General features: G+C 43.6%; 1 protein-coding gene across 1 annotated transcript in view; it reads right to left on the reverse strand.

The window, feature by feature from the left end:
* The window catches only part of LOC140463152 (AP-1 complex subunit gamma-1-like), a 135123-nt gene extending 121823 nt beyond the window's left edge, over nucleotides 1–13300 (reverse strand). Inside the window, exon 1 of the mRNA XM_072556919.1 lies at nucleotides 13223–13300. The gene's annotated coding sequence lies outside the window, so the exon portion shown is untranslated. The remainder of the gene's footprint in view (nucleotides 1–13222) is intronic.
* Between the last annotated feature and the right edge of the window lie 866 nt (nucleotides 13301–14166).

Consider the following 14166-nt stretch of genomic DNA (forward strand, 5'->3'; position numbering starts at 1 on the left):
TTTAGTTCTGGACTCCCCCACCTAACGGAAGTGTGTTTGTCTACTTATCCTATCCATGCCCTTCATGATTTTATAAACCTCTATAAGGTCACCCCTCAGCCTCCGATACTCCAGGGAAAAAAAAACAGCCTGAGCCTATTCAACCTCTCCCTATAGCTCAAATCCTCCAACCCTGGCAACATCCTTGTAAATCTTTTCGAACTCTTTCAAGTTTCACAACATCCTTTTGACAGGAAGGAGACCAGAACTGCACGCAATATTGGGTTACTATAATTTCCTGTCAGCACATTCCCACTGCAGGGACACAACAGGTTCAGTTGTAAAGATCAGTCACAGATGAAGAACAGCTTCATTCTAGCCCCTTCTGTACCTTTGGTTGGGAACTATGACATTGAGAAGTATGTAGGTTACAAAGTATATGTTGGGGCTTTGGGAAAAACACAATGATAACAAAATGACCAAATCTTACATTGTTCCACATTTAGAAAATAGGGAAGTGACGGTCTCATTGGATTAATAATCTAGTGACAGTACAGAGACCCAGGTATCATTCTGAGGATCTAGGTTTGAATCCCGCTATGGCAAATGGTGGAACTTAAATTCAATTAAAAACTAGAATTAAGAGCCTAATGATGAAACTGTTGGCAACTGTCAGAAAACCATCTGGTTTACTAATGTTCTTTAGGGAAGGAAACTGCCATCCTTACTTGCAGGTGACTACAGACCCACATTAATGTAGTTGACTTTTAGCTGCCCTCTGAGTAATGAGGGATTGGAATAAATGTTGGCCTAGCCAGTGATGCACACATTCCTTTAAAGAATAAAAACCTGCATGATACAGGTACAAGCATCCACCTGTATTTTCAGCTCATTTCTCCATTGTAAACTGATGCATGTCTAAGAAAACAACAGCTAAAACCTCTAAGCAAAATTCTTGGCCTCAGTTGTAAACAGCATTGACTGGAGACCAGCAGTTGACTTGCATAGTTCTGGGAGTATACAACATTTGAATACTAAAAATAGCCTGGTATCACTCAAGTTACTTCATCTAGCATCCTATTCACCAGCCCAAAAACAAATGCCATTTGTCAGCACTTCATTTTACAATCTCACCACTGGCAGGTAGCCTAAGCGAAATTTCAAATTTGCTTGTTTAAATAACTCAGCAGTCTCAAAAGACAGCCACTTCCATTCTGTGACTTGCTGCAATCAGTCCTTCTTTGTACCAGTGAATTTTAGGGAATGGATTTTTTTAAAAAAACCTAAGTGTCCTAACTGAACTTATATTGTGTTTCAACTCACTCTGCTAGTAACATTCATAAAATAGGGTTAAATGATGCCATTAGTCTTGCAAAAATTGAGAGACATAAATTACCTTATCACAAAACTGAAAGGATGGAGAGAGAGTGGAGCAGGGCTATGGAATGGGTGAGAAAAGTGAACTTTATCATTTGAAATTTACAATATTCAAGTTTTAGTACACAAGGATTCAGCGTACTGCTTAACAAGCAGCAGAGACAAATTGGCTGCAAGAGACCCATGTCCAAAATGTAATTCATCAGAATGCTACAATGATTCAGAAAAATATTGTTTTGGCTACAATTACTGTTCCCATCTGCTAACCAGCAACCTTCATTAGGACAGACTGAATTGAATTTGCCTGCAAATTCCTGAGTTTTTGAGAAGCCTGCCAATACTAGGTTGATGTGTGAAGGATAGCTCCTTGGAGTAAGATACCAAAGAAAATCAATAACTATTGATTTCTACATACACACAAGAAAAGGTAGGGATGAGTGAGTAGGAGAAAATACCTTAAGCAAATAGATTTTATTCACACTTCACAATAATACTGTTCATTCAGCAATATCTACAACTCCTACATTCTGTGTACATTTTAACATATGTACTTTCAAAAAATAATCATGGGATATATGCATCATTGTTTGGGCCAGCATTTATTGCCTATCTCCAGTTACCCTTGAGAAAGTGGTAGTGAGCTGCCTTCTTGAACTGCTGCAGTCCATTTGGTATAGATACTCCCACAATGCCAGGAGGGAGGGAGTTTCAGTATTCTGACCAACATTGAATGTACTGTGATATATTTCCAAGTCAAGATTGCAAGTGGTAGCGTGCCCATATTTTTGCTTGACTGGTACTATTAGATGGCAGTATTCATTGGTTTGGAAGATTCTTTCTAAGAAGCCTTAGTGAATTTCTACAGTGCATCTTATAGATAATACATACTGTTGTTACCGAATGTTAGTGTTGAAGTGAATACTTGTGAATAGAGTACTATTCAAGTGGGGTGCTTTGTCCTCGATGATATCAAGCTTGACTGTTGATGCAGACACACTCATCCAAGCAAGTGAGTTGTAATACATCACATTCCTGACTTGTGCTTAATAGATGGTGGACAGGCTTTGCTGAGTCAGATGGTGAGTTATGCAATGCAGGGTTCCTAGTCACTGACCTGTTCTTGTTGCCACAGTATTTACATGGCTAGTCCAAATCAGGTTCTGGTCATTGGTAATGTACAGTTGTTGAAAGTGAGAGATTGAGCAATGGCAATGCCATGGAATGTAAGGGGCGATTGCTAGATTCTCTCCTGTTGAATATAATTAATGTCTGGCATTTGTAGGACATAAATGTAATTTGTCACTTTTCAGTCCAAAGCTGGATTTTGTCCATTTGGACAATGGACTGCTTCAATGCCTGAGGAGTTGCAAATGGTACTGAACATCAGCGAACATCCACACTTCTGACCTCACAACAGAGGCATGGTCATTGATGAAGTAGTTCAAGCTGACAGGACCTAGGATGCTGAGGAACTCCTACAGATTATCCTAGAGCAGAGGTGCTCATCTTCAATAAACTCAATCATTTTCCTTTACACCACGTGTGGCTCCATCAAAAGAGAGTTTCCCCTGATTCCCATTGACTCGAATTTTGAAAGGACTCCATGATGCCTCACATGGCCAAATGCAGTATTACGGTCAAGAGCAGTCATTCTCATTGCTGGAATTCAGATTTTCTATCCATGCTTGAACCAAGGTTTTAATGAGGTCAGGAGCTTGTTTCCCTGGTAGAACACAAACTGATGACTGTGTGAATTTTATTGCTAAAGAAGTGCTGCTTAATATTACTGCTGATGACACCTTCCAGTGCTTCAGGGATGATTCAGGATAGATTCATAGGCAGTAACTGACCGGGTTGGATTTGACCATTTTGTGTACTGAACAACCCTGCAAAATTTTCCTACATTGTCGGGCAGATGCCAGTGTTGTAGCTGTATGGGAATAGCTCAGCTTGGGTGCAGCAAATTCTGGAGCACATGTCATCAATACTATTGCCAGAATGCTGTTAGAGTGTGTAGTCTTGCAGTATGCTGCAGTCATATCAAGTTATCATAAAATGAATTGAAATGGCTGAAGACTAGCCTTTATGAGAAGGCTGAGATGGATCATCCACTTCACACTTGCGACTTCAGACAGCTGTTGACAGTATAATATTGTCCTTTGATTGAACAATACTGCAGTCACTTGCAATGTAATAATGAGTACAATTTAAACAATATTGCATTGCCATCATTGGACAATAAAGTGAAGCATTGAGGGAAAAAACTGATGTAATTTAAACATATGAGATGAAACAAGAATACCCATTGCTAAGATACACAACAGTTCAACTGACAAGATAATTGGATAGATTTCTCTAAGCAATGTAGCTTACGCGAGCTGCTTAGAAATGTCATGGACACAATACCATTTCTGGCATGACCCACCCTCCTATTATTTCCACAATGGTGCACCAAGAAACTCTTGAAAACACTCTATGATCCACATCCAGTGACTCCTTCAGCCTTAGTTAGCTTCTTTTTTTTGAATGTCACATATAGGCCAAGAGCTTGGGCAAAGAAGTACCTCCTTCCTCAACTTACTACTTTACTCATCACGTTGCTGGTCCTTGTTCCAAATAATTGTTATTGCCCCCAGGGTAATACTCTGATTAAAGTGCTATTTTTGTGAACACATTTTTTTCTCAGGAACAGCAGTATGAGCATAGCCACACAATAATGCAAGTGGACACTTACTTTCAGAGTCCAGACCTTGAAATTCCATCTTTCTCCATAGAACCTTGGATCCCTACAGTGCAGAAAGAGGCCATTCTGCCTATCAGGTCTGGACAAACAGCATTTCACCAAGCAACTCCCCACCCATTTCTTGTAACCTCGCATTTATCATGGCTAACCCACCCAGCCTGCACATCACTGGACAATTTAGCATGGTCAATCCAACAAACCTTCGTGTCTTTGGACTGAGGGAGGAAACCAGAGTACTCAGCAGAAACCAACACACATATGGCATCCATTACTGTGAAGGGCAAGGTTGACAGGTGTAGGAAATGCTAGATGGCTAGAGAAATTGAGGCTCTGATCAAGAAAAATGAGGTGGCATACATCAGATATAAAGAGCTAGGTTTGAGTGAATCCCTGGAAGAATATAAAGGAGTAGGATTATACTCAAAAGGGAACTCAGGAGGGCATAAGGGGGACAGAAGGTAGTTTGGCAAGTAAAATTAAGGAAAATCCAAAGAGATTCGACAAAAATTTTAAGGTCACAAGAGAACTAGGAGAGAGAAAGACCCCTTAAAGATCAGCAAGGCTACTTATGTATGGAACCGCAGAAGATGGGTGAGAAACTAAATGTCAGTGCTTGCTGTGGAGAAGGATACAGAAGGTAGAGAACTTGCAAAAATAACCAGCGATATCTTGAAAAGTGCCCATATTATAGAAGTGGTGGTGCTGGATGTCTTAAAAAGCATAAAAGTAGATAAATCCCAGGACCTGATTGGGTATAAACCAGACATTATTAGATTAGATTACTTAAGTGTGGAAACAGGCCCTTCGGCCCAACAAGTCCACACTGACCCTCCAAAGAGCAACCCACCCAGACCAATTCCCCTACATTTACCCCTTCACCTAACACTATGGGCAATTTAACGTGGCCAATTCACCTAACCAGCACATCTTTGGACTGTGGGAGGAAACCGGAGCACCCGGAGGAAATCCACGCAGACACGGGGAGAATGTGCAAACTCCACACAGACAGTTGCCCGATGTGGGAATTGAACCTGGGTCTCTGGCACTGTGAGGCAACAGTGCTAACCACTGTGCCACCCAATTTGTTGGAAACTAGGTAAGAGATTGCTGGATCCCTCGCTGAGATACTTGTGTCATCGATAGCCACAGATGAGATGCCAGAAGACTGGAGGTTGGCTAATGTGGTGCTATTATTTAAGAAAGGTGGTAAGAAAATTCAGGAAACTATAGACAGGTGAGCAAGTTGTCAGAGGGGATTCTGAGGGACAGGATTTACATGTATTTGGGAAGGCAAGGACTGACTTGGGATAGTCAACATGGCTTTGTGCATGGAAAATCACGCTTCACTAAATTTTTAGAAGTAGTGAACATGACCGAAGACAGATTGGTGGATGTTATTTATAAAGACTTCTGCAAGGCGTGCGACAAGGTTCCACCTGGTAGACTAGTTAGCAAGATTAGATCACATGAAAAGCTAGCCAAATGGATACAAAATTGGCTCAAAAATAAATAAGAGACAGAGGGTGGCAGTGGAGGGTTGCTTTTTGGACTAGAGGCCTGTGGCCAGCGGTGTGCTGTAAGGATTAGTGGTGGGTCCACTGCTTTTTGTCACTTATATAAATGATTTGGATGTGAATAGAGGAAGCATGGTTAGTAAATTTGCACATTACACCAAAATTGGTGTTGCGGTGAACAGCAAATAAAGTTACCTCAGAGCAAAACAGAATCTTGAATAGATGGCAAAATGGGCTGAGGAGTGGCAGATGGAGTTTAATTTAGGTAAGTGTGAGGTTTGCACTTTGGTAAGGCAAATCAAGGTGGTACTTATACACTTAATGGTCAAGTCCTGGGAAGTGTTGCAGAACAAAGAGACATTGGAAGCAGGTTCATAGTTCCTTGAAAGTGGAGTCGCAGGTAGACAGGGTAAGTGAAGTGGGTGTTTGGTAGGTTTGCCTTTATTGGTTGATGCATTGAGTACAACAGTTAGGAGGTCATATTGCTGCTGTACAGAACATGGGTTTGGCCACTTTTGGAATACTGCGTTCAATTCTGGTCTCTGTGCTATAGGAAAGATTTTTTCTACTCCAACCTTAAACTGACACCCTCTAGTCCGCGATTCCCCAACCAAGGAAAAAAAACTGGGGCTGTTTTCTCTGAAGCATTGGACCTTACAGAGATTTATAAAATCACGAGGAAATGGTGAATAGCCAAGGTCTTTTTGCAGACCTTGTCTACTTACCCTATCCATGCCCCTCATGGTTTTATAAATCTCTAACGTCACTGCTCAGTTTCCAATGCTGAAAACATCAGGGAAAACAGCCCCAACCTATTCAGCCTCTTCCTATAGCCCAAACCCTCCAACCCTGGCAACATTCTTGAAAACCTTCTCTGAACCTTATTAAGTTTCACAACACCCTTCCAATAGGAGGGAGAACAGAAGTGCATGCAATATTCCAATAGTGGACATCAATTTTCCTTCGCAATGGATATCCAAATTTTGGCATTATCATGGAAGTATGGCAATTCTCACTACTACCCCTTCCATAACCTGCTGCCTGGATCTGTTTATGGCCAATGTGGCTTAAGCCCAGAAGCAGGCCAACGAGGAGAATCACCATACAGGGTGCCCACAGATTAGAAGCATGACGCTGAAGTGCAACAAAATTTTTTAAACCTTTAAGAAACTAACAGTGAGCTGCAAAAAAAAACAAACAGGGGGCTGCAAACAAAAGAATTCAACAGAAACATGAAACAGCTTTCTTCAAACCATAAAAACCAAATATGACCTGACAACTTGTGAACCTACTTAACCTTTTATTATGTGGGACTAATTTGTGCAACTCTCTCAAAGCCATATCTCCAATGAAAGGAGGACCCTCTCAAGAGGGCCCTGCACAGCAGATCCCTGCCGCCAGAAGATAGGGTGCTACATCAAGACTGACTGGAGTGGTGGACAAATGTGTGCAACGACAATCCATTTGGCAATTCCTCCAAGCCATTTTGAAGGGCACAGAGGGAACTTCAAGGTGACTCAACTCAAATTGTGGAGCACCATATCCTGAGAGAGGATTCAGTACGTGGGGTCAATTTATATCTTTGGCTTCATAAAGAATTCCAATAAAGCCCAATGTATGCTTGAGGAACAGTATCATATCTTTTGACCGAATACCATACCAGCTTTCAGGACTCAATATCAAGTTTAACAATTTTAGATCATAACTCTTCCCCACGCTTCTTCCACACCCACTGGTTTCATTTGATTTTGTCAGTTTCGTTTTCTTGTCGTCACTTTCAGACGTCAGATATTCAGGATCTTGTGGATCACACCTCTCTGAGGCACATTTCTACTTTTGACCTTGTCCCATTACCAGTCCTCTTGGACTTACATTTTAATTAATTAATTAATCTGCTCTCCATCCTTCTTTTATTCTTCTCACTTTTCACCTTAATCCTATCACATCTCCAAATTTTGTTAGTTCTGATGATAGGTTACAGGTCTTGAAGTTTCTCTCTCCTCATATGCTACTCCAGCAGCTGAACAATCCCTTTTTTGCATTCAGATTTATAGCAATTGCAGCTTTGCTTTTCCGCACACTAGTTATGGGGCAATACAGCAATAGCAGGTTATGGCTATACAGCACTTCATCAAACACTAAGGACAAAATTTTAAAAGGTTGATTGAAAAAAGTCTATAAGCTCTCATGGCCTGAGAAAGTGCTCAGGCTTTACCAATAGAACCATACTCTTACAGCAGCCAGGGGCCGTGAGACAGAAAGAATTAGCTAAGGAAAAAAAATCCGCAATTCAGCACTGGTTAAGAATAAATTTTCATTTCGTACTTCAAAGTATTCATAGCTCAGATAATAACGGTAATCTAATACATGGCCTTAAAGCTTGCAGAAGTGGGGAATGCCCAGGAGACTTCCTTTTTCAACTGTACTCTTCAGTGGAATTTCTAGTACCCTATTCTCTCAGCAGCATTCTTGATTTTGTTTCCCCACATACCACCACGTCTCCACTCACTGCTTCAGTAAAAAAAAATTCAGTGAAGTTATTGTGATGCTTGCTAAATCAATGCATTTTCACAATATAACTATGCCCTGAAAATTTAAACATTTTATTGCTCAAAAATGTATTAATCCTAGTTCAGTACCTCCTTAGCTAAACTAAAATCCAACTGTAAATTATTGTAAAAGTATAGCACAGTTAGATAGCACCAACATTAACTAGACAACCCAAGGTGCTTCCCAGCAATGCAACCAAACAAAAATTGGCATTGAGCAATAGATGACATTAGCATCATGAGCTCAGTAGAAGTGGGTTTTATTGAATGCTGATGCACATTAAAAACAGGAATTCACAAATTTGGGGCCTGGAAATCTGCAAGTACAGGCAATGGTCAGGTGAGGGAAATGGGAAGGTACATAAAAGGCCAGACGTGCAAAAAGGGATCATTCTAATCCACAGAATCATTCCTTCAGCATCTTTTTTGTTGGATTTTGAGAAAATGAAAATGCAACATCCCATTTCCCAGCCAACATCAATCATTCTCAAAACACATGCATCACAGTTGAGGTAATGTTTTCAATAGGAGAAAGTGAGGACTGCAGATGCTGGAGATCAGAGCTTAAAAATGTGTTGCTGGAAAAGCGCAGCAGGTCAGGCAGCATCAAAGGAACAGGAGAAACGACATTTCGGGCAAACGCCCTTCTTCAGGAATGAGGATCGTGTGCCAAGCAGGCTAAGATAAAAGGTAGGGAGGAGGGACTTGGGGGAGGGGTGTTGGGAATACGATAGGTGGAAGGAGGTTAAGGTGAGGGCGATAAGCCGGAGAGGGGGTGGGGGCGGAGAAGTCGAGAAGATGATTGCAGGTCAAGAAGGCGGTGCTGGGTCTGAGGGTTGGAACTGAGAAAAGGTGGGGGGGGGAGGGGGAGGGGAAATGAGAAAGCTGGAGAAATCTGCATTCATCCCTTGTGGTTGGAGGGTTCCTAGGCGGAAGATGAGATGCTCTTCCTCCAGGTGTCGTGTTGCCATGGCCTGGCAATGGAGGCGGCCAAGGACCTGCATGTCCTTGGTGGAGTGGGAGGGGGAGTTAAAGTGTTCAGCCACGGGGCAATTGGGTTGGTTGGTGCGGGTGTCCCAGAGGTGTTCTCTGAAACGTTCCGCAAGTAGGCGGCCAGTCTCCCCAATATAGAGAAGACCACAGTGGGTGCAGCGGATGCAGTAAATGATGTGTGTGGAGGTGCAGTTGAATTTCTGATGGATATGGAAGGATCCCTTGGGGCCTTGGAGGGAATGGAGGGGGGAGGTGTGGGTGCAAGTTTTGCATTTCTTGCGTATGCAGGGGACAGTGCTGGGAGTGGAGGTTGGGTTGGTGGGGCGTGTGGATCTGACGAGGGAATCGTCTTTCCGGAACACTGATAGGGGTAGGGAGGGAAATATATCCTTGGTGGTGGGGTCTGTTTGGAGGTGGCAGAAATGACGAAGGATGATACGATGTATCTGGAGGTTGGTGGGGTGGTAGGTGAGGACCAGTGGGGTCTTGGTGATGATTGGAAGGGCGGGGATCAAGGGCAGAGAAGCGGGAAGTGGAGGAGATGCGGTGGAGAGCATCGTCAACCACGTCTGAGGGGAAATTGTGGTCTTTGAAGAAGGAGGCCATCTAGGTTGTTCGGTATTGGAATTGGTCCTCCTGGGAGCAGATGCGGCGAAGGTGAGGGAATTAGGAATATGGGATGGCATTTTTACAGGGGGCAGGATGGGAGGAGGTGTAATCTAGGTAGCTGTGGGAGTCAGTCGGTTTATAGTAAACATCCGTGTTGAATCGGTTGTCCGAGATAGAAATGGAGAGGTCTAGGAAGGGGAGGGAGGAGTCTGAGATGGTCCAGGTAAATTTGAGGTCGGGGTGGAAGGTGTTAGTAAAGCAGATGACCTGTTTAACCTCCTCGTGGGAGCACGAGGTAGCACTGATACAGTCATCGATGTAGCGGAGGAAAAGGTGGGGGGGTGGTGCCAGTGTAGCTGTGGAAGATGTACTGTTCCACATATCCAACGAAGAGGCAGGCATAGCTGGGGCCCATGCGGGTGCCCATGGCTACTACTTTGGTTTGGAGGAAGTGGGAGGATTGGAAAGAGAAGTTGTTCAGAGTGAGGACCAGTTCAGTCAGTCAAAGGAGGGTGTCAGTGGAAGGGTACTGGTTGGTTCGGCAGGAAAGAAAGAAGCGGAGGGCTTTGAGGCCTTCGTGAGGGGGGGGTGGAGGTGTACAGGGACTGGATGTCCATGATGAAGATAAGGGGTTGGGGGCCGGGGAAGCGAAAATCATGGAGGTGGTGGAGGGCGTGGGTGGTGTCCCAAATGTAGGTGGGGAGTTCTTGGACTAATGGGGACAGGACCGTGTCAAGGTATGCAGAAATGAGTTTGGTGGGGCAGGAGCAGGCTGAAACAATGGGTTGGCCGGGGCAGTCAGGTTTGTGGATTTTGGGCAGGAGGTAGAAACGGGCGGTGCGGGGTTGTGGGACTATGAGGTTGGAGGCGGTGGATGGGAGATCCCCTGAGGTGATGAGGTTATGGATGGTCTGGGAGATGATGGTTTGGTGGTGGGAGGTGGGGTCATGGTCAAGGGGGCAGTAGGAGGAGGTGTCCGCGAGATGGTGTTTAGCCTCAGCAATATAAAGATTGAAACTCATTTTGACATAGAACTCTCAACATCAATAGACAGGACATTTATTTGGACTCAAATGCAGATTATCAAGCTGAAAATAAATATAAACCTGCTGTGCAATCCAGCTCTGACTAATTGGCATCACTTTATAGGATCAGAAATAACATAATTGCACTACCTAGGATTTAAGAAAAATGTTTTCATATCAAGCAGTTCAGCATTTTTGCCAGTTGTAAGGCTGTAAAATGTCCACAGGCTTGACAGCCAAACACTGTTGATCCTTGGTCACCATCAGCTATTTTTCATTTTTCTAGACAACAACTTGCAGGGGTGGTTGCAGCTGTTCATTATCTCACTACCTCTCATTTCAACTGTTCTTAAGAAAGATGAAAGCACCTGGGTTAGAAGCATATTGGTATTCAAGACATATTTAAGAGCAACCTTCCCTGAGGAATGAAATAAGTACACACCCCAGGTTCCTAAATACTGTGCAAGGAAAATAATTTCTTCCACAATACATCTATCAGTTTAGTAGCACAGGAAAACGTAAAGCTATTAGAGCACAGTTCTTCAGTTCAGGGAATTTTACCCCAAGGACTCATTCAAATATCATGGCTTTTTCAAAAAAAATTAGCATTGTGTTTACTAAGGAACTAAATGTTAATAAACAGTCACATCCTTCTAATGCTCTTCCTCGGATCAAAACTATAAACTTCGGAAAGGTTGTGATTGTGAAAAAGTCTCACAATTGCATAAACTATATACAGCAGACACTCCAGGATCCCACGACCCCATTTTGAACATGCTTTTCAGAAATGAAACGACATAACAGTATACAGAATTAAAGATACTTGGAACAGATACAGTACTTTATTGTTCAGTAGACTGTATACTGTATATACACTGAGGTATCTGACATTACACCATCTTACATGCACATCTTGATAACAATGTTTTGATTATCCTACAAAATATATATAGAAGTTGGAGTATGCAAGCTTTGTTACTTTGTAGATTTTGTTTTTAACTGAACACAGCAAATCATCTGCAGTGTCAACACCTTCTTTGCTGCAGATGATACTTGACTGGCTAATTATCAAACAAGAGTGTGAAAACAGAAAAATCACTTTTTAAGTTGCATATAAAGAGTACAAATGAGACATAAAGGAAAAACCTGAAGCACATATATCCCTGTGAATGTGGGTTTGTTCTAGATCTATACAGCACATGCAGCTGGAACCATATGACATAATACCAATCAGCCCATATTCCTACACAGTCCAATTCTTTACTTGCAGTCATCTAACATGACCCATGAACGTGTGGAGCATTGAAGGGTTGTCTCATTCTCACCATACAAAACTGAATCCACTGGCATTTTCCACTTTTTCTTACAACTATATGCAAATTGAACACTGATTACTGAGCAGCATCATTTGCGAATATACAGAATGTTACATTCATGTACAACCCAGCCCCCCCGTACATATTGTACTGCATGGATAAGGAAATGTCACTATACAAGCTGCATTCCGCTCAGAGGAAGGGCACACCCCATATCGGCCCAGATGAAAACCTTCCTGCACCTCTCAGGCCTACACTAGCACATCAAAAAGCCTCCTCTATGACCCAGAGATAGATGTGCAAAAAGCCCACCTTTCCTGGCCAGTTCAGGGTCCCACCACTAACAACATGCCTCACGCCGCTGATAACGTAGTGCCCCAGCTACACATGTCACACCCTTTTTCCTCAATTCTGGAGAAGGTCCCTGAAGCCATCTTCCAACACACCCAACCACCTTTCCTTCCCCCTCCCTCCCCTCCCCCACCGACACCTTCTCCTCCCCCAAACCATCTCTGCTGGCTCGTGTGACAGCTCCTAACCACAGGTGACTGCCATCTCGTCCACATCCCATTCTCCTTCGCTGTACAGAGATGTTGGTCCTCCTTCAATCCCTGCTCCTCCTCCTCCCACCAGGTACACAGTGTCTTCCCACTTCTGCAATTAGGGATCTGCACATAGCCCCTCCGAGGTGAAGGCTCTCTCCTCCTCCTCCTCCTCCTGTCATCACCCCCAGGAGGACCTTTCCCTCCCTTATCCCCTTCATTCCTCCTCCTAGCTCCCTCCACTGCTCTCATCCCTCCAGACTCATTCTCCTCACCCTCTCCACTCCCTCCTAATCCCCTATTCTCATCCCCCACTATCGTTAGTGCCTCCCCTTTCCAAGGGGAAGGGAGACCCCCTGCAACTGAGGTCCGCCTGTGCACCTGTCACTGAGGGAGGGGGAGGGGGAGGGGGAGGGGAGGGGGGTGGTCAGCTTTCATCCTCGCCCCGTCCCCAAACACAATCGGAACCAGTTTTCGGCACGCCCTTTTCCCCCAGACTGCGCTCGGGCCGCACGCTAAGGAATTAACAGACGCACGGCCGCCGCCTGGAACTGCTGTCAGCCTCCGATACTCACCATCACCCAAAGCGCGAACCGACAACAGTCTCCCCGCTATCCCCGCTAGCCGAAAGATGGCGGCCGCTTCAGGTTAGTATGGGCCCAGTACGCATGCGCTACCGCTCGCCGCGCCTCCCGGGAATTGTAGTCCTCCATCTTTCGGCGCCGCGTGAGACTACAAATTCCAGCAGCACTTAATGCGCAGGCGCTCTCCTCACGGGTGGAGCACAGTGCACTATGGGAGTTGTAGTTCAACTCGCAATCCCAGTTCATAGCAGGAGTCATTGCTCAATATTTCCACCTGGAGTATGTACGTAAGGGATTTTCCAGCGATCCGTTAAAACAAAACCCTTGGAATCAACGCGGATTATATGTACTCCCGTAAATTGCATCGGATAAAGGAAGAAGTGGAATTTTTGACAGCCTAATTGGGAAACGTTTCCCCACGTCATTGTTTGTGAATTGGACTGAGTTGTGACAATTTGTGGTCTGTACATCCGATTTAACTTTCAAAATACAATCTCACAATCGAAAATACCTGACTCAATAATGTTTTACTGAACTGTGCTTGATGCAGGGTCACGATCTGAAATGTGAACTCTGTTTCTCTTTCCACCGATGCTACCAGATTTGCTGAGGTTTTCCAGTCTTGTCCGATTTTATTTCAGTACAATATTACAATTTTGCCTGAAATTTTATGTATATATTTACTGAACTCAGACCTTAAGCTGGTACTTTAAACCCAGCACAATTCTTTCTATTAACATCTTATCCATTGTTCTATTTCTGGTTAAAGATGAGCCACAAGTATAAAACACAATAGCTGTTAGTATAGAAACTGACAATCCAAAATAAACAGGAACTGGAGTAGGCCAATGTACTTGACAAATGTTTACACAAAAGTATGACCAAATGTCACAAGGTGAAGTGTGTTTGTAGACCCATGATGTACCACATGCAAG

The sequence above is a fragment of the Chiloscyllium punctatum genome, chromosome 37, assembly GCF_047496795.1.
Source record: "Chiloscyllium punctatum isolate Juve2018m chromosome 37, sChiPun1.3, whole genome shotgun sequence".
NCBI classification, from domain to species: domain Eukaryota; kingdom Metazoa; phylum Chordata; class Chondrichthyes; order Orectolobiformes; family Hemiscylliidae; genus Chiloscyllium; species Chiloscyllium punctatum.